This window comes from Manis javanica, chromosome 6, assembly GCF_040802235.1.
Source record: "Manis javanica isolate MJ-LG chromosome 6, MJ_LKY, whole genome shotgun sequence".
Classification (NCBI taxonomy): Eukaryota; Metazoa; Chordata; class Mammalia; order Pholidota; family Manidae; genus Manis; species Manis javanica.
In genome coordinates, this window is record NC_133161.1 from 40,854,978 (window position 1) to 40,877,861 (window position 22,884).

Sequence of the window (22,884 nt, forward strand, 5' to 3'; positions counted from 1 at the left end):
AACCAACAAGAAGGGAAGCTCTTCCAGCGGTCACTTGTACCAGCTCTGCAAACTATCTCTATCACCATGAAAAGGCAAAACTACAGGCAGACAAAGATCACAGAGACAACACCTGAGAGGGAGACAGACCTAACTAGTCCTCCTGAAAAAGAATTCAAAATAAAAATCATGAACATGCTGACAGAGATGCAGAGAAAAATGCAAGAGCAATGGGATGAGATGCAGAGAAAAATGCAAGAGCAGTGGGATGAGATGCAGAGAAAAATGCAAGAGCAGTGGGATGAAGTCCGGAAGGAGATCACAGAGGTCAGGAAGGAGATGACAGAAGTGAAACAATCCCTGGAAGGATTTATAAGCAGAATGGATAAGATGCAAGAGGCCATTGAAGGAATAGAAGCCAGAGAACAGGAACGTATAGAAGCTGACATAGAGAGAGATAAAAGGATCTCCAGGAATGAAACAGCACTAAGAGAAATATGTGACCAATACAAAAGGAATAATATTCGTATTATAGGGATACCAGAAGAAGAAGAAAGAGGAAAAGGGATAGAAAGTCTCTTTGAAGAACTAATTGCTGAAACCTTCCCCAAACAGGGAAGTTCTTCCAGCCATTACTAGTCACAGATCAGCAAACTATTTCTATCACCATAAAAAGGCAAAATTACAGGAAAACCAAGATCACTGAGACTACACCAGAGAAGGAGAAAGACCTAACCAGTCTTCCTGAAAAAGAATTCAAAATAAAAATCATAAACATGCTGATGGAGATGCAGAGAGAAATGCAAGAGCAATGGGATGAAGTCTGGAGGGGGATCACAGATGCCAGGAAGGAAAAGTTAAACAAACTATGGAAGGATTTATAAGCAGAATGGATAAGATGTAAGAGGCCACAGATGGAACTGAAACCAGAGAACAGGAACGCATAGAAGCTGACATAGAGAGAGATAAAAGGCTCTCCAGGAATGAAACAATATTAAGAGAACTGTGTGACCAATCCAAGAGAAACAATATCTGTATTATAGGGGTACCAGGAGAAGAAGAGAGAGGAAAAAGGGATAGAAAGTGTCTTTGAAAAAATAATTGCTGAAACCTTCCCCAAACTGGGGGAGGAAATAATCGAACAGACTACGGAAATACACAGAACTCCCAACAGAAAGGACCCAAGGAGGACAACACCAAGACACATAATAATTAAAATGGCAAGGATCAAGGACAAGGAAAGAGTTTTAAAGGCAGCTAGAGAGAAAAAGGTCACCTATAAAGGAAAACCCATCAGGCTAACATCAGACTTCTCGACAGAAACCCTACAGGCCAGAAGAGAATGGTATAATATACTTAATGCAATGAAACAGAAGGGCCTTGAACCAAGGATACTGTATCCAGCACGACTATCATTTAAATATGATGGCAGGATTAAACAATTCCCAGACAAGCAAAAGCTGAGGGAATTTGCTTCCCACAAACCACCTCTACAGGGCATCCTACAGGGACTGCTCTAGATGGGAGCACCCCTAAAAAGAGCACAGAACAAAACACACAACATATGAAGAATGGAGGAGGAATAAGAAGAGAGAGAAGAAAAGAATCTCCAGACAGTGTATATAACAGCTCAATAAGCGAGCTAAGTTAGGCAGTAAGATACTAAAGAAGCTAACCTTGAACCTTTGGTAACCACGAATCTAAAGCCTGCAATGGCAATAAGTACATATCTCTCAATAGTCACCCTAAATGTAAATGGACTTAATGCACCAATCAAAAGACATAGAGTAACAGAATGGATAAAAAAGCAAGACCCATCTATACGCTGCTTACAAGAAACTCACCTTAAACCCAAAGATAAGCACAGACTAAAAGTCAAGGGATGGAAAAACATATTTCAGGCAAACAACAGTGAGAAGAAAGCAGGGGTTGCAGTACTAATATCAGACAAAATAGACTTCAAAACAAAGAAAGTAACAAGAGATAAAGAAGGATACTACATAATGATAAAGGGCTCAGTCCAACAAGAGGATATAACCATTCTAAATATATATGCACCCAATACAGGAGCACCAGCATATGTGAAGCAAATACTAACAGAACTAAAGAGGGAAATAGACTGCAATGCATTCATTGTAGGAGAATTCAACACACCATTCACCCCAAAGGATAGATCCACCAGGCAGAAAATAAGTAAAGACACACAGGCACTGAACAACACACTAGAACAGATGGACCTAATAGACATCTATAGAACTCTACATCCAAAAGCAACAGGATATACATTCTTCTCAAGTGCACATGGAACATTCTCCAGAATAGACCACATGCTAGCTCACAAAAAGAGCCTCAGTAAATTGCAAAATATTGAAATTCTACCAACCAATTTTTCAGACCACAAAGGTATGAAAGTAGAAATAAATTCTACAAAGAAAACAAAAAGGCTCACAAAGACATGGAGGCTTAACAACATGCTACTAAATAATCAATGGATTAATGAACAAATCAAAATAGAGATCAAGGAATATATAGAAACAAATGACAACAACAACACTAAGCCCCAACTTCTGTGGGATGCAGCGAAAGCAGTCTTAAGAGGAAAGTATATAGCAATCCAGGCACACTTGAAGAAGGAAGAACAATCCCAAATGAATAGTCTAACATCACAATTATTAAAACTGGAAAAAGAAGAACAAATGAGGCCTAAAGTCAGCAGAAGGATGGACATAATAAAGATCAGAGAAGAAATAAACAAAATTGATAAGAATAAAACAATAGCAAAAATCAACGAAACCAAGAGCTGGTTCTTTGAGAAAATAAACAAAATAGATAAGCCTCTAGCCCAACTTATTAAGAGAAAAAGAGAGTCAACACAAATCAACATAATCAGAAATGAGAATGGAAAAATCACGACAGAATCCACAGAAATACAAAGAATTATTAAAGACTACTATGAAAACCTATATGCCAACAAGCTGGAAAACCTAGAAGAAATGGACAACTTCCTAGAAAAATACAACCTCCCAAGACTGACCAAGGAAGAAACACAAAAGTTAAACAAACCAATTACAAGCAAAGAAATTGAAACAGTAATCAAAAAACTACCCAAGAACAAAACCCTGGGGCCGGACAGATTTACCTCGGAATTTTATCAGACACACAGAGAAGACATAATACCCATTCTCCTTAAAGTGTTCCACAAAATAGAAGAAGAGGGAATACTCCCAAACTCATTCTATGAGGCCAACATCACCCTAATACCAAAACCAGGCAAAGACCCCACCAAAAAGAAAATTACAGACCAATATCCCTGATGAATGTAGATGCAAAAATACTCAATAAAATATCAGCAAACAGAATTCAACAGTATATCAAAAGGATCATACACCATGACCAAGTGGGGTTCATCCCAGGGATGCAAGGATGGTACAACATTCGAAAATCCATCAACATCATCCACCACATCAACAAAAAGAAAGACAAAAACCAATGATCATCTCCATAGATGCTGAAAAAGCATTTGACAAAATTCAACATCCATTCATGATAAAAACTCTCAGCAAAATGGGAATAGAGGGCAAGTACCTCAACATAATAAAGGCCATATATGATAAACCCACAGCCAGCATTATACTGAACAGCGAGAAGCTGAAAGCATTTCCTCTGAGATCGGGAACCAGACAGGGATGCCCACTCTCCCCACTGTTATTTAACATAGTACTGGAGGTCCTAGCCACGGCAATCAGACAAAAAACAAAGAAATACAAGGAATCCAGATTGGTAAAGAAGAAGTTAAACTGTCACTATTTGCAGATGATATGATACTGTACATAAAAAACCCTAAAGACTCCACTCCAAAACTACTAGAACTGATATCAGAATACAGCAAAGTTGCAGGATACAAAATTAACACACAGAAATCTGTAGCTTTCCTATACACTAAAAACGAATCAATAGAAAGAGAAATCAGGAAAACAATTCCATTCACCATTGCATCAAAAACAATAAAATACCTAGGAATAAACCTAACCAAAGAAGTGAAAGACTTATACTCTGAAAACTACAAGTCACTCTTAAGAGAAATTAAAGGGGACACTAATAAATGGAAACTCATCCCATGCTCATGGCTAGGAAGAATTAATATCGTCAAAATGGCCATCCTGCCCAAAGCAATATACAGATTTGATGCAATCCCTCTCAAATTACCAGCAACATTCTTCAATGAATTGGAACAAATAATTCAAAAATTCATATGGAAACACCAAAGACCCCGAATAGCCAAAGCAATCCTGAAAAAGAAGAATAAAGTAGGGGGGATCTCACTCCCCAACTTCAAGCTCTACTACAAAGCCATAGTAATCAAGACAATTTGGTACTGGCACAAGAACAGAGCCACAGACCAGTGGAACAGATTAGAGACCCCAGAAATTAACCCAAACATATATGGTCAATTAATATTTGATAAAGGAGCCATGGACATACAATGGCAAAATGACAGTCTCTTCAACAGATGGTGCTGGCAAAACTGGACAGCTACATGTAGGAGAATGAAACTGGACCATTGTCTAACCCCATATACAAAGGTAAACTCAAAATGGATCAAAGACCTGAATGTAAGTCATGAAACCATTAAACTCTTGGAAAAAAACATAGGCAAAAACCTCTTAGACATAAACATGAGTGATCTCTTCTTGAACATATCTCCCCGGGCAAGGAAAACAACAGCAAAAATAAGCAAGTGGGACTACATTAAGCTGAAAAGCTTCTGTACAGCGAAAGACACCATCAATAGAACAAAAAGGAACCCTACAGTATGGGAGAATATATTTGAAAATGACAGATCCGATAAAGGCTTGACGTCCAGAACATATAAAGAGCTCACACGCCTCAACAAACAAAAAACAAATAACCCAATTAAAAAATGGGCAGAGGAACTGAACAGACAGTTCTCCAAAAAAGAAATACAGATGGCCAACAGACACATGAAAAGATGCTCCACATCGCTAATTATCAGAGAAATGCAAATTAAAACTACAATGAGGTATCACCTCACACCAGTAAGGATGGCTGCCATCCAAAAGACAAACAACAACAAATGTTGGCGAGGCTGTGGAGAAAGGGGAACCCTCCTACACTGCTGGTGGGAATGTAAATTAGTTCAACCATTGTGGAAAGCAGTATGGAGGTGCATCAAAATGCTCAAAACAGACCTACCATTTGACCCAGGAATTCCACTCCTAGGAATTTACCCTAAGAACGCAGCAATCAAGTTTGAGAAAGACAGATGCACTCCTATGTTTATTGCAGCACTATTTACAGTAGCCAAGAATTGGAAGCAACCTAAATGTCCATCCGTAGATGAATGGATAAAGAAGATGTGGTACATATACACAATGGAATACTACTCAGCCATAAGAAGTGGAAAAATCCAACCATTTGCAGCAACATGGATGGAACTGGAGAGTATTATGCTCAGTGAAATAAGTCAAGCGGAGAAAGAGAAATACCAAATGATTTCACTCATCTGAGGAGTATAGGAACAAAGGAAAAACTGAAGGAACAAAACAGCAGTGGAATTACAGAACCCAAAAATGGACTAACAGGTACCAAAGGGAAAGGAACTGGGGAGGATGGGTGGGCAGGGAGGGATGGGGGGGGGGAGAAGAAGGGGGGTATTAAGATTAGCATGCATGGAGGGGAGGGAGAAAGGGGAGGGTGGGCTGTACAACACAGAGAGGACAAGTAGTGACTCTACAACATTTTGCTAAGCTGATGGACAGTAACCGTAATGTGGTTGTTAGGAGGGACCTGATATAGGGGAGGGCATAGTAAACATAGTATTCTTCATGTAAGTGTAGATTAAAAAAAAAAAAAAAAAAAAGAAAGAAAGAAAGAAAGAAAAGGGGGATTACTCCTTAACAGGATAAAACTATTGGTAAATCAAGGATCAACGCATGCTTTAAGTATCCTTAATGTTGATCACTTAAAGGGTGTCAGATGATCAGCTATGGAGGTACTCTTTTCTGATAATATTCCTTTCTCTTAATTAAAAAAAAAAAAAAAAAAAAAAGCAGTTACTGTGTGCTGACCTCCAATGAGTTCTGCACAGTGGTATAGAGGGCATGTCAAAGTGTGGGCAAAGGGTCTCTTTGTTTCTATGCAGAAGATCAAGGCCTAGCTTGGATACCCAGAAAATGAACTAAGATACGATATGAGGAGGAGCTTCCGGCATCAGCACTCTCTGGAGGACTTGTGCCGGGGGATGATCATCAAAAAGCCTCCACAGGGATCCGGACGATGCTGCGGTTGTGGCTGCATCCAGCCCACCGTCTCCTGGACTTGCCATAGGAATGAGGAGGGAGATGTCTAGGCTGGCATGTGCATACAGTGAGACAACGAATTTGACCGGATCTGTACTGTTGGAACTCAACCAGGAGTTGGGAGGGGTGCAAGTTTTAGCACTCCAAAATCTCATGACTATAGACTATCTATGGTTAAAAGAACATATGGGATGTGAACAGATCCCAGAAATGGGCTGCTTTAATTTGTCTGATGGTTCAAGTACAGTTGGACAATATCCATCATATCATAGATAAATTTTCACAAATGCCTAGGGTGCCTAAATGGTTTTCTTGGTTTCACTGGAGATGGATGGTAATTATAGATTTGCTTTGTTTATGTCACCGTATTCCTATTATGTTAATATGTGTGTGCAAATTAGTTAGTAGTTTAAAACCTATACATACTTAAGGTACTATACAAGAAGATATGTCAAAGAAATAATCAATCCTCCCATGTTTCCTTCATATGCTACATCTATAGCTTTTCTTCTTCCTCCCTAATTACAACCCTTAAATAGAATTCATGCCTCATATCGAATTTACCGAGTATCATAATTCCTCCAGGTGGTAAAGATACCTCGAGACAAGTGCTGGGCATAGAAGCCACAGGGCATAAATCTGCAAAGAAGTAAAAAGCTAACCTTTGCAAACAATATGGCTTCTCTCTCACTTACCAACTTTACATTTCCCTGTATGGCCCCAGAAGATGACTGGTTAGCCAGAGACGGGTAAGATTCCTAAAGGGAGGAACAACCTAAGACAGGCACAGTCGCAGGGGGGCCATCAGGTGAGAATTTGGGGATCAACAGAGGTGAGGCTCAGAACCTCACCCCCCTGCTTTGAGAGAAATCTTCTGCATCCGTGGATGTCTTGCTGCCCTTGTCTAGCCTGGATTAATACTTAGTCCATAGGCATACACCTGATCATCTGATCATCTACATTTGCCCTCTTACAGCACTAAACTATGTTTTCTACCTTTATCTTGCATCTACCTACCACTTCAGCATTTTATTAAAAATAAAAATAATAATAATAATAATAAGAGAAATGTGGGATCAACATATAAATCAAGTACAAAAATCAAACGAATATTCATATTTGACCTGATTGTTTATAGGTCATAATGCATGATCAAAACCGAAAGTTTCTGTGATGAATGCCCTTGTACTGTTCACCATGTAAGAATTTATTCACTATGTAAGAGTTCGTTCACCATGTAAGAACTTGTTCGTTATGCTTCAGAAGATTGGAGACTGACGAGAATTAGGCTTGAGATGGATTAATGATTGTACATTGAGCGTTGACCCCCCTATACTGAATTTTATTGTTGTTAACAACCATTTGATCAATAAATATGAGAGATGCCCTCTCAAAAAAAAAAAAAAAAAACGCTAGCAAGTAGAAGATGACAGGGCAAAATGCCAAACTACACCAACATTTAAAGATAGCCAGTGGGAAGGATCCTAAACAAGAAAAACCAGGAGGCAGTTATTACAAAAAGTGAGAGTAGAGAGTATTGCAAGGAAAAAACTGTGGGGGCCCAGCCTACGGCCGGGGCTGAGCCCAACTCTAGCTGGACAACACCCTCTTCCCTGTTGGGGATTGGCCCAGCCGACTTGCGTAACCGTGCACAGCTCGTGCTGCCCGCTTAAGAGTGACGCGTGACACCTATCCGCTTAAAGGTCACGCATGATACTGTCCCGGATTGGTTGGGTGACTGAATATAAGGTAGCCCGCCAGGAGGGAGAAGAGCTGCCCGACAACTGCTGTAACCGCCGTGAGAGATTAGACAATAAAGCCTAGAGAAGAATCAAGACCTTGGGCGTGTTGCTTCGGTCCTTGAAGGGTCGCGACAAGTGGTGCCGAAACCTGGGAATCGCTAAACCTCGTCGCGACCTGATCCGCTGACCCTGGCGCCTGCCGAACATCGCTGGACGCCGTTCGGTCGGCTGGCCAGACGGGGAGAGGGAACCGAGAAGAGTGAGTGGATCGGCGAGTAAACTGAAAGTATACGTGGCAGGGCAGACAGCAGGCAGTTGCGGTGGGTGTTTATGTGTAGTGTGTGTGTCCTGTTAGTGTTTGTGACATTGTTTATTATAATATATGGAATGAGGAGGCGCCAGTGAAGGTTCACAGAGCGGCGACGAAATCAAAAGGTTCGCAGAGTGGCGACGAAATCAAAAGGTTCGCAGAATTAGCGACGTAGTCCATCTAAATCATAACTAGGATACTTGCCCCTTTAGAGAGAGGATGGGGACGGAGGACCAGGATTGGGTTTTTCTTCGGGGCCACTGAGGGAAAACAGCCTAAAAAGGCCTGTGTGGGTACCTCAGTGGCCCCTCACCAAAGAAAAGAAGGAAGCAGCCCACACTTTAGTCCATGGAACACACCTATTTTTGTAATTATTATCAAAGACTGTTTCTTCTCCATCCCGCTTCACCCCAGAGACTGTCAAAGGTTTATTGCCACAGGGCATGGCTAATAGCCCCACCATGTGTATGTAAAGAAGGCCTTACAAACTGGCAGGAAACAGTTTCCCCTGATAATCATCTATCATTATATGGATGACATCCTTTTGTGTCATCAGAGCAGCAGGGAGCTAGAGACAACCCTCAGGGTCAGGGTATGGTGGAACGCACCCACCTCACCCTCAAGAATGCCTTATATAAACAAAAAGGGGGAATAGGAGAAGACTTTAGAACACTGGACAAAAATGGCCGCAGTGCAGCAGAGCGGCACAGCCAACAATCCAATCCAAAACACATGCCTAAAGTTTTGTGGAAGGATGTGTTGGAAGGAACATGGAAAGGCCCGGACCCCGTGATAATCTGGACCCGAGGCTCGGTTTGTGTTTTTCCACAGGACCAGCAGAACCCTGTTTGGGTGCCTGAACGTCTGATATGCAGAGTGTAAAACCCCAGAGCGGAGGTACAAGATGATCGCACTGCTTCTGCTCCTGCCATGGATCCTACAGCAGGCGACGGCGGAGCCAAGAATGCTGTGGGGAGTGGTGAAGGCGTGGCCTCTGCCACTCCCGGTACAAGAGAGACTTCGGTATCTCTGCAGCCATTGCCTTGGCCGTTGCCACTTCGGTGGCCGCTGCAGCTGCAGCCACCGATCAACCAATGCATGAACCTTCTTCAAGAACAATTGGACCTCTTGGGGGAGGTTTTGTCTGTGGGCTGCGTATACAGGAGTGTATTACTGGTATGTTAAACGCCACCAAAGCCTGGTCAGGTGTAGGTGTCATAGGAATATTGCTAATTGTGGGCCTCTCCTGCTTGGGAGGAAAGTCTGTTACAAAAACAGCAACGGGGAGAACGGAAGGTCCTGTTGCAGGCCATGGCAGCGCTAGAGGAAGGCATCTCCCCTAGAGTATGGCTTAATATGCTGGATCAGTAGTCAAGGACGGGTAAGATCGGGAGCTGCGCATATCAACCTAAGACAGGGCGCAGACCTAAGCTGTCTGTTGCCTGAGGACGGGTAAGAATGCTGCAGACTCCGGACGACCTAAGACAGGCATGATCCCGATAGACCTTTGGTTATAAAACAATAAAGGGGGAGATGTGGGGGCCCAGCCTATGGCCGGGGCTGAGCCCCACTCTAGCTGGACAACGCCCTCTTCCCTGTTGGGGATTGGCCCAGCAGACTTCCATACCCGTGCACAGCTCGTGCTGCCCGCTTAGAGTGGCGCGTGACACCTATCCGCTTAAAGGTCACGCATGATACTGTCCCGGATTGGTTGGGTGACTGAATATAAGGGAGCCCGCCGGGAGGGAGAAGAGCTGCCCGACAACTGCTGTAACCGCCGTGAGAGATTAGACAATAAAGCCTAGAGAAGAATCAAGACCTTGGGCGTGTTGCTTCGGTCCTTGAAGGGTCGCGACAAAAACTCTCAACAATACCAAATAAGAGATTACAGAAGAAGTGACAGAGGGATGAGAAGGCATTTTATTGACCTTTAATAAAAGTAGTTTTGTATTAAGGAATGAAGCCAAATCATGAGATGTAATGGATGGGAACTTTAAAGTATAGATTAGATCTATACTTTCTTTTTTGTCTGGCCATAACATGAACAGAGAATACCACCTATGAGGTAGATAAAAATGTTATCAAAAGAGAGACCTATTCTTTGTTTTGCTTAATAAGCTTACCTCTGAAGATTTAATCAATCAAAAACAGTCTAGAGCACCTTAGATACTGACTATATACAAAGTATTACATACATATGTGATCTGGGATTTGCCGTAATACTATTACATCTCCTCAGAATCTATCAGCGTATCCTTTGACAAAAAGACTAATGTGCATGCTGATCCTAAAATGTAAGCAAAGCATGTTCCCTATGACCTGGCTCTGCAATTATCTAAACAAAGTTTACTTACCCTAATTACAGCAATTGACCACTAGCACTAAAAGCTAAGTAATAATTCTGCTGTATAGCTAGTAGCAAACCTTCCAACCAGCCACTCAATAATTACCTCACTCACCAAGTCAAAGGCTTTCATTTACTGTGTGTAACACTGGGAGGCATAAAGAAGGATGTTTATGATACTCCTTGTTACACCCAGAGATAAAATACTCCTTATATAGCCCAGTTCAAGTGGTTAACTACCTTTTTTGTTTTATCCCCATGTTACCAGAAAAATCTAAATATCTGCTTGTAAATTTTTCCTGTTATTAATTATTCCAAAAATAGAATACCGTAATTTTATGGTTAAAATGTACTGCCCTACTCAGGCTAGGATCTGCAACCTTTCCTAGGCTGTATACAGTTTCTGTAAGTCCTTCTGCTAAACTGAAAAAAGAGCTGACATAGACAAATACAATTTATACTACTTATGACCTCTCCTCACAAGTTCCCATAAATTCTTCACATTATTGTCTAAAATTCTAATTGATCATTCAATAAACAGTCCCTCTTAAAAATCAAGTATTCTTGTGAATACCATTAATCTTTCATATCTTGGCAGGGCGAATCAGACTTTTCCTCTAATTTCTAGTTGTGGTCAGCATTCACTAAAGAAATAAGAGTTAATTTGGAGGGAACTAGAGCTAGATTTGAAATGTGTGAATCAGATAAAGATTTTGTGGAACTATAAGAGTAGACATCTCTAGGAAACTAGAGGGCATTTTAAGGTCAAATTCAAACTTAAAGAGGTTGAGGAGTAAGTAAAAGAAATACCAGGAAAGGAAATAAAGGCATACCAGAGAAATTATTTTACCTGGACATTTAATACATGGAAGGGAAGCAAGGAATTGAGATTTATTCTTGAGCAGGAAGCACATTCTACAAATTAGTGCTGAGGAGACGCTTTCAAAGCCAAAGTGGACAGACCTTAATTGTTTGAACTAGAGGACTAATAGATTGTTTAAAGTTCTATAAATCTCAAATAGCAAAATTTATACCCTAAGGACCAGCAATGAGTTGAGCTAATAACTGATGACTGTGAATGTCTTACCAATATTTCTTCAAACACATACACACACACATAGGTAACTATGCACAGTTATTCACAATAAATAAAACAAAGAAACTGTTTTAAAGGCATGAATACTTAATAGAAAGGTAGACAAAAAAATTTCAGCTCAACAAAGGTATGCAAATTACAACATGGAACCTTTGTAAAACTATATTAGCAACATCATTTTCCCTTTCCTTTATTTGGCATTTAAAAAAATTCCTATTCAATACTGGCAAGGATGAAATAAACAAGAGTATTCTCACACCTATGGTAATTATATAAGTTGGTATAACATTCTCAGTTCACATTCTTTATCATGTCTTCAACTTCTGGGAATCAAACATGCAGGGAAAAACGTTACAATAGTATTTTTAACAGTAAAGAAGGTGGGGGCACGTCTTACCACATGGAGACAGGCTTAAGTATACTATGATACACCCATAAAAATAATATTAATCAGCCATTGAAAATTTGTTTTAAAAAACCCATTTGACATGGGAAAATGCTTGACCTAGCACTAGGTGAAGAAAGTATATAGACACAAACATGATATTACAGCTTTGCCTAAGAGAAGGAAAATACACCAAAATTAACAGTGGAGACCTTTCTCTTTTAAAAAATTTCAGCCACTCCTCTCTACTACATTTCTAATGGAAAACCATTTTATATCAAGTGGTAGTTTGTACAGGAAGAGTATTTTACAACTACATCTTAGTATCTTTATTATGTAAAAAAATAAGTTGTCAAAAAATATAAACTACATTTCAAAGAAATATATAATTTATTTCTTTCTCTGAAGATTAAAGCATACTTGAACCAGAGCTCCTTAAACTTGGGGAGTAAGGGGCAGCTCTTGTCAAAATGAAGATTCCCACGTTTCCAGGAATAAGAATCTTGAACAGGAGGCCCAGATGATTTTGGTAAAAGGATTCAGGGAAATACAGACTTAAAACAATCAAAATGTAGTTCATTTAATTTCTTCCCTTGAGCCTTTTAGATGACAAAATTTCCTTAGACCAAAATAATCTATAATGATGGCCTAAACCAAGAAGTACTACTAACAGCTAAATGACATTAAATCTGATTTTATTAAAGTATGATTTAACAACAACAAAAGCAAACAACAACCTATATGAAGCATTTAATTTTGAGACATAAATTAAAATCTAGTGTCAACCTCTAATAAAAACAATCTCTAAGATTCTCCATATCACTTAAGCATAGTACCTGACACACTCAGGGAAAAAAGGTACACGAAAGGTTTGCAAGGGACAGCATTAATACTGTAGCACCTATAAACAAAGTGCACCCTGCAGACTAATTAGTGATGTCACATTAGCAACTTGATCAAAACACTTAAACCATACATATCTTTATTGAAATCCACAGAATAGGCAAGTACAAAAATACTAATTTGCTAACAAGAATGCAAGCTACCCAGCTAAACCTTGCTTAGAACAAATTCTCAATCATCTTTCAAATAAGCTAAATATGACTCACCAGAAAACAACTTTGCCCAGCTAACTATACTGAACTACAAAGTAAGAGCACAACATATGTACCCTGAATGTTTATAATCAAGAGTTCAACCAAAGCAAGGATTACTGAAGTACCTATCCTATCAGGTCCAAGCGTCTCTACTTCACCTCTATCCCACACCTTCAGATTCTTAAGGGATATGGCTGTTTTTTGTTTTTTTTTAAATCTCAGTGCAGTGCCTGGCTTACAAGACTAGGTAAATGTAGAGATAAGGAAATTGAAATTCAAGTGATCTGTCCACGGTCAGAAAACTCATTTGTGGCAAAAACTGGAGTTCATAAATAGGCAAAGTACAATATTCTTTTTAGTAAAACAGCTGCTCTACTAAGTATTACAAGGTGGATTTAAGTTAAATATAGAAGACTGATTTTCATGTTACATTAAAAACAAATAAAAAGCATCAGAAACAACTAGTTTTTTACAAAACTGCCAAAATAAATTATACATTTGAATTTAAGGCAAAAAAGAAGTTATCTCCATTAAACTCAAACAATAACTCCCTCGACTCTATATGGCACTGTAAATACATACTACTAAAGCATTTATAAAATTAAATTGTAATTAGTAATGCACATTTCCCTGGAAACTCCTTTGAGGGGGAAGTGGTCATTTTCATTTTTATACCATCAGCTTAGTCCATAATTCCTAGCACTTTACTGCTGATCAGTCTATGTCGGTTGAATTACTGATCATTCAATTAAAAATTATGCTCAGGACCAGGACAAGAATGTTATGGAAATCTCACTATCATGTTATTACTGTAATTAATACCACTATAGCAAATAAACAATTCATAGTCTTCTATGAATGAACCACAAATGTTTCACATCTGGTTCTTTAATATGCATAATTACCTTGGATTTATCATCTGCTTACTTGAGAGTTCTAGGCAGTGCAAAAACAAGCCTCAAAGTCTAAAGCTTTCTTCCTTCTAAATATTAACCTATTTGCCTCAACTGTTAATTTGGAGGCCATCCAAAAATACTCAATTTCAGTTTGTCGAAATATATGTAAAGGGTACCAATGTTACCTATGTAACACTACGTGTACCTGCAAATAACTTTCATTTTCAAGCTAAATTTCTCAAGTTTTATCTTTAGTCACTTTTTTCTATGACAGTACAAAATTACAATTTTACCAGTTTTTCTATTTTCTTTTTACATAAGCAAAAAAACACCCAAATTACTTTTTCTATTCCTAGGCCTGTTAATTCTATAACACAGTTAAATATTAAATAAATATTAAATATTACTTTTTAAACTCCTAAAACTTATTTGAGCTCTATTCTATTTTCTTCCTGAAAATTCAGTCCAAAAATCATTATCTAGGTCTGAGGAAGGCAGGTAAACATCCCTCCCTTGGAGGGAGAATCCCGGTGGCCCAGAGCAGGGTGTCAGAGCCTGCAAGATGAGGATGGCTTCCAAAGGTGCCCGGGAGAAGGCCTGATTCCCAAAGGATGAGGATATCTGCATGAGAAGAGTAACGGGCAAGGGGTGTCATAGCACTTGATGGTTGAGCACAGGTCACTTCCTCAGTGAGGGAAGGGGAAGAGCCTGGGGGATATGGCAGAAGATGAGTTATTTAGAGGGGGTCTGATCAAGTAAGTAATATATAAAGGATAATGGTTTCTACCATCAGAAGGACATTATAAGAAAAAGATGAAAAGTAGAATGACCCCTGTGATACTAAACTGAAATTGAAAATATTGGTGTGAATTTAACCATTTTCAATATATTATACAGATTTAATAGAGATGTAAATGTGTATATATATGAGTGTATATCTATGTATATATACATGTATACAACATACATTTGTTATTTTCTGATTTTGATGGTATATTACAGTTTTGTAGGAGAATATCCTTGAGGAAGGAAAACATACAAGTATTTAGAAGCAATGGGGGATTATGTCTGTAAAATGTTTCAGGAGAAAAGAGCTGTATAATGTACTTGTAACTTTTATGTTTAGAACTGTTTCAAAATGAATTAAAACATTTCAGCACAAGTATCAATAAAAATAGATGCCACATGCTTCCAATCAGAAGAAATACTTTCTACCTATAGGTCTCAACTTTTTAGATGAATAACAACCCCTTTGAGAATCTAAATATGTAATCTCTCTCCAGAAAATAAATATCTGATAAAAATCTAAATTATATTTCAGGAAATTTAGTCAGTGAACCCATTTAGTACCCTCCCTTCCCTTAAAAAATCTGGTCTATAGTCTTCAGTAGGTTAGCCACTGCTTTAAATTTTCACTCCTGAATATAGTAAAATGTTATCAAAAGGACTCAAATGTAAGTGCATGAAAATTATATGCTTGAAATGTGTTCCTGCTTATTCAAAGATAAAATGTAGATAGAATAAACAAGGCTGGTAACTTTGACCACCTTTGTAAAGGTCTTTCATGGGAGGCAGGTTATACCTTTCCAACATTTAAAATTACACTGTAATTCTGTATAATGGTGAAACAAGTATGATATATTGGCATAAAACTTATCTTTCCAACAAAAACCACCTGCTGTGTACCAAAAACATAATTATAGAGTACTTGCTTTGGACAGTAAACCTGGTTCCTAATACAAAAGCCACTTAATCTACAAATGCTCTGGAGGAAAAGATGAACTGAATGTATGAAGGGAAAAATTCTGACCTCCTGTAGTACTGGGCTGTCTACCATCATATCTAGGAAGAAAAGGCAGTAAGACTAATTTTATATTTTAAACCTGTATTTCAGAGACATGTGATACAGCCACCTAGGAAAAGGATGGACTCATTGACCAACCATGGTATTTGATCTCCATGCCCTAGATTAAGGAAGACCTAGAAATTGCCCCTAAGGACCAAAAAATGTCAGCCTGCCGTGCCAAAAGGAAAACTACACACGAAATGAATGTCCCGTGCTGAGAATTCTATTTCCATACATAAAGAAGTTGCTCTCTTCATTATTTTGTCTTTCAAGTCTTAAGCACCTTTTCTTAAAAATGTATTATCAATAGACTGTGTAACTTTCTCACTGATGTCCCAAAGTCTAGCTAATTAAAACCAACCAATGTTTCATGACTTTTATTTCAGTCCACCTATCCAATGAATCTTGAATATATTCACTATCAAGAGAACAATTTCCTAATGGCTGAAAACCATCAGTATTCTCACCTCTCTTCTTTAATTTAGCCTATATAGTATGAAGTTTATCATTGGGCCCTCAAAAGGCTGTGAAAGGAATGGGTGTGTTTTCCAACATTAGACTATCTTAAATTACCTATTTTCAAAGACTGTCTTAGGTCAAAACATGTAAGAGAAGCAAAAATAATTAGACTGATTTATATAATTTAAGGATTAATCTATATACACATTTTAAAAATCACATTGAATGAACTTTCTTAAAAGCCTACTAAATAAAACTGGGATATTATTCAGACTACAAATCTTTATAAATGTCAGTCCAGGTACTGCCCCTTAAAAAATAAAAAAGACTCCACCTATATAATTATTTTTTAAGTGTTTAAGTTATAATTTTTTCCATGATTAAGTCACTGAAATTTAAAAATTAAGTATGCAAAACATCAATATAACTACTGAAAAAAATTATGCACCATTTTTCCATGAAATAGTAGTGTATGCTTTAAAATAGTAGTATGCTTTTAACCTATGTCTTTTTTCTCTATCCTTCCACAGCATTTGATTTATAAATTTCTTCTACCATCTACATTACACAATGATTCATGACACAGTCAGCTTGTATACTTTTGTCTTCGTCTACTATTCCCTTATAGTGTCTTCATCTGCCTTTACATTCTCCCCTCAAGCATCTAAAACAGTTACAGTATCCATGGAGTGAATAGCCTCAGTTTTAAACATGCCATAAAGCTCCTCAAATTCAGGCAAAAAAAAACAAATTTTTTTTTTTAATATAAAACTTGGCAGTAGAAACTTTTAAGAAAACAATTTGCCTATATGTGTCAAGAGCCACAAAATGTTCAAATGCTTTGTATTGCTACAGTAATCCTACTTCAAGGACTATAATCAAATAAACGATTCTGCCCTCTGCTCCCCAACATAAATACACAAACCCTGTATCTAAAAATCTTCATTGCCATGTTATTTGTAGGGGTAAAAACAAATCTTATGTCCATTAGCAGAGAAATAAATTACAAAATACATGATAAATGCAGCAACAGATTAGACAACTATGCACAAATTAAACATCACAGTTAAAATGATCAGAATCTTCATTCCTTAAAATTTTTACTACACCATTATTACAAGATCAAACACAGAAAATCATTCAATTGTCAAATGAGAAGTGATGGCTAAAATTTGAGACAGCCACATTTCAAAGTATAATACAGTTGTCAAAAATAAAATACTGAGGATAAAGACAGCAAAATGTTAATAATAGGTGTCTCTGGTAAACCATTTTTAATTCTTTTTTTTCTTCCAGTATTTCTTAATTTTCACAATTTCCAGGTATTACGATGGAATAGTCACCTAATCAGAGGCATGTCCTTGATAACTCTAAATAAATCCCATGTTTATTTCCTTCCTAGAAAATAATACAATCTGTAATTACATATTATTTACTTGTTTACCTATTTCCCTAAGTTAACATAAACTCCAGTAATCTTCCTACACAAGAAACAACATAATTACTGTAATTTATAACTGAAATTATGTGGTATTTATATAGGAAGAGCAATAGAATAAACTCATACCAAAGGTGGAGAAAAGAAACAACCAAGCACCTACATTTTTAGAACTAAAACTTTTCATAAAGATGACTAACCATTTAAAAAATAAACACCAGATTCCTGGCCCACATCTCACATTATAAAACTCCACATGGATTTAAGAGTGCAAAATAAAAAATTATACTTTTATTTAAAAAATAAAAAATTGAAATCTACATAAATACAATGGAATCCTTAATAACCTTAAATCAGGCAGGAGGACATCAAGGACAAGAGCCACAAGAAAAAATAGTGCATGGAGAATATAAAATAAAGTAAATACAGAACAACACAGGGACACTTACAGAAAAAAAGGCCACGAGATTGGATTAAAGATGGCACCGTAGAGGTGAGACAGAAACTTCCTCCAAAAACCACGTATAAGACAGCAAAAGAGCAAATTCATCTAATTCTGAAAGAGCCACAGGAAGGGAGGCTGCAGCAGACTGCCTACACCTGGGGAAACCAGCCAACCTCAAGGAAAAGGGTAAAGTACTAAAGCCGTGACCCAGGGGGAACCAAGCCCTTCCCCTACCCCAGTTCACTGGAGGGAGGAAGAGAAATGGAGCAGGAAAGGGGTGGAGGCCTAGTACTGCTGAACACCCAGCCCTGGAGATCTGCTCTGGGTGTAGGAACCTATATTACATGGTGCTCTGGAGATTAATGGGGTTGGAAAGCTAAGAGAGGTGTAATATTTGGAGAGACTGAGATTCTAGCCATTTCTGGAAAACATGTATCCACAACCAGCTGCTCTGGGACAAAAGAAAGGCACCTTTTAAAACATGGAGATGAAAAACCTAGAGAGAATACAAAAAATTAAAATAGTGGCTATGTGGAATTATGTGATTCCCCGCCGCCCTAAACTTTTTCTGCTTTGGTTAAATTACTTCCTTTAAGTGAAATAAAATTCACATACCATAAATCTCAGCATTTAAAAATGTACAATTCTATAGTTTTTCTATATTCACCAGGTTATACAATAGTAATCGGTCAAGTTACTTTTATTACTAAAAGTAAAATTAAAATACAAAATGCAAGGAAGAATTTTTTAAGATATTACTCAAAGAAATTAACCTCAGAATTAAACATTAATACCAATGAATGCCCTAAAGCCTGGGTACAAAATGTGCCAATTATTACCTTTCAAGTTCTAGTGGATGTTATTACAATTCAAACACCAACAATAAGGGGAAAAACAACAACTATGATAGATATTGTATATCCTATTACCAACTAAATTAAGTATTTCCTAAGCTTTTGCTAATAAGTCATCTACAAAGAACATATTATGATAAACTTTGAATTCCAAAAAAGGATTCATCACATTATAAGCTCCCTGCCACTGAAATAAACAGAAACACCATTCTGCCACTTAAAAACATTTGGTACAGGTCAAATACATTATTATAAGTCATTAAATAAAGAAAACATTTACCAAAATAATTTTGAAAGCTCAGGATAGCAAAAATGATTGACTTGTGTATTTTATCTTCAAACAATTCAAAATAATAGATTCAATATCATTATTTTTTAAAACATTTTTTGCTCCGATAAAGCAATCTACAATGAGTTCTATTTCCTTGAAGGATTCTAATAAAATGAAGATTTTATTACCATTTCAGAGCATAGCCAAGTCTAATTAAGGAAAGACAAATTCCTAGCCCAAATAGGTTTGACACTTTGCTGCCTCAGAGAAGCATTATTTGATAGGCATGACATTGGGTTTTAAACTCGATTTTTAAATAAAGATGCAAAATCAAGAATTCCAATCTCATTTCCTGTTGATAATCAAGGTCTTCAAAATCTAGGCTAGCCTACCTTTCCAGCCTCATTGCCAACTATTATAAAGTTAAATCCTAGGCGTCCAATCCTAAAGTCAATGTGAAGTGCAAATTAATCTTTAAAACCCCCTATATATCACCCATAAAGCACATTTACATATAAACTGAAAACCTGTTTTTCTTTCTGCACTAAAATAGATACCTATTTCTTTGAACACATAAAACTAGTTTATATCAAAGCACTAGGCTAAGTTTGGCAAGGTGAGCTCATACTATGAAAGTATATGGAGGCTGAATATGATGGGGAAATAAATAATTTCACCTCTCCCACTTCACACTCACCCTAAAGCCAGATACTCAGTTCAGTGGAATGGAAGAAAAAAATTGCTTGCACTAGGTACTTTAGTCTCATTCATTCATTTCCTCTCTGTCTCTTCCATTTTTTTTTTTTTTTTAGGAAAACAGAACATCTAGTTGAAATCATGTAAGTTCAAGGCTTGCTGGGTGCACTCTACTGAACTCTGCACTACATCCAGTATCCCCAAATGGGACTCTGCATAGTGCTCAAGAACACCAGACTGAGGAACAGACTGGGTTTGGTTCTACCATCTGCTATCAATGTGACCATGGGTAAGTAATTTGATTTCTCCATGCCTGGTTTTTTATCTCTATAAAGTGGGGATAACAATAATACCTACTTCACAGGACTGTTGTTAAGGTCTGTGAGTTAAGAATGATGTCAGTACTCAAAGTATTTTACATCCTTAGAACATTGTGTGGCACAAAACAAGTTATGCTGGCTATTATTTCCTCACCTTGATTGCCCTTCTCAATGCCCTTCCTAATTCTAATCTTAAAAAATCTGACCTAATACCTCCTCTTTAAATAAGGCAATAATAATCTCCAACCAGGAACAAGGTCTCCTATGCTCTTAAACTTCTATAGCTCTTAATTTTTGTATGACTCTACTGACTCATATTTACTTCCTGGATAAGTTACTTGTCTTTTCATGTGTATTTTATGTTGTCATATAAATTATAAGCTCTTTTAAGGGAGCAAGTATAGGAATATGCATTTATGCATCGTGGATTAAAAAAAAGTCATTCAAGTAAGTACTAATAACTACTGCTTATAAAACAAGGTTATTAAAGTTTTTTCCATCAAACGACAAAGAGTTTCATTAGAAATCAGCTGTTAAATACAGATTCTGAGTTTGTATCAATGTATAAATCTTAATCCAAGTATTGTTATAAGAGCTAAAACGGCCCTGAGTTTAAGTCTCAAAAACAAGCACTTAGTGCATAAGAAATAGCTTGCAGTCTCTAGGGTAAGCATATTAAAGAAAGGTTAGCTTTAGCTTTCTGTAATTTGCAAACAATAAAAGGTGGCTATGTATCAGACATCGCATCTATGTAGTTGATAAGACTTAGTCCTTGCATTCAGCAAGGCTATTCAAAGACAGCTAATTAAACAATAATGTTAGAAGTGCAATGGGAAAAACAAAGTACAGATATTTAACACTCATTCTCCTTTATCTTCAGTTGAAGTCTTGCCAAGGTAGGAAAAAAAAACAAAAGCTGTACTTCACAAAAGAACTGGCCAGAAAAACTGATAAATATGATACAGAGATTGAATATTTCCTCTAAAAATCATGGTCAGCTGATTATTAATTTTTTCTCATCTGGAAAAATGTCAAATATTTTGATCCAACTATCTGGCCTTAATCCCCAGATGTTACTCTGGTAAGTTCAAGAAGTCACTATAGAAACTTTAAATATAAAAAAAATTTTTTAAATAGTTATAATTCTCCTAACAGACTTGGGGAGTTTAATTAAAAACAAAAAATTGACATCTACAGAACTCTACACCCAAAAGCAGCAAGAAACATATTCTTCTCAAATGCACACGGAACATTTACCAGAATACACTGGGTCACAAAAGGGCCTCAGTAAATTCAAAAAGATTGAAATTGTACCAACCAACCACTCAGATCACAAAGGTATAAAACTAGAAATAAATTGTACAAAGAAAACAAAAAGGCTCACAAACACATGGAGGCTTAAAAAAATGCTCCTAAATAATCAATGGATCAATGACCAAATTAAAACAGAGATCAAGCAATATATGGAGACAAATGAAAACAGCAGCACAATGACACAACTTCTGTGGGATGCAGCAAAGGCAGGTCTAACAGGAAAGTATACAGCCATCCACACCAATTTAAAGTAGGAAGAACAATCCCAAATAAATAGTCTAAATTCATAATTACTAAACTGGAAAGAGAACAAATGAGGCCTAAAGTCAGCAAAAGGAGGAACATAATCAAGACCAGAGAAGAGATAAATAAAATTGAGAAGAAAAAAACAATAGAAAAAATTAATGAAACCAAGAACTGGATCTTTAAGAATATAAAATAGATAAACTCATGGCCAGACTTATTAAGAAAAAAAGAAAATCTACACACATAAACAGAATCAGAAATGAGACAGGAAAAATCGCAACAGACACCACAGAAATACAAAGAATTATTAGAGAATACTATGAAAAAAACTATAGCTAACAAACTAGATAACCTAGAAGAAATGGACAACTTTCTGGAAAAATACAACCTTCCAAGACTGACCCAGAAAGAAACAGAAAATCTAAACAAGACTAATTACCAGCAATTAAATTGAATCAGTAATCAAAAAACTACCAAAGAACAAAACTCCCATCCCAGATGGATTCACTGCTGAATTTTATCAGATATTTAGAGAAGACTATAATACTCATTCTCCTTAAAGTTTTCCAGAAAATAGAAGAGGGAATACTTCCAAATTCATTCTATGAGGCCAGCCAGCATCACTCTAATACCAAAACAAGGCAAAGACCCCAGCAAAAAAGAAAACTACAGACTAATATCCCTGATGAACACACATGCAAAAATACTCAACAAAATATTAGCAAACCGAATCCAAAAATACATCAAGAGGATCATACGCGATGATCAAGTGAGATTCATCCCAGGGATGCAAGGATGGTACAACATTCGAAAATCCATTAACATC

The 22,884-nt window shown here is 37.3% G+C and overlaps 1 protein-coding gene across 3 annotated transcripts in view; it reads right to left on the minus strand.

Annotated features, from left to right (window-relative positions):
* SEPTIN7 (septin 7) overlaps positions 1–22,884 on the minus strand; it is a 134,541-nt gene that overhangs the window by 74,857 nt on the left and 36,800 nt on the right. The gene's annotated exons all lie outside the window — the stretch shown is intronic.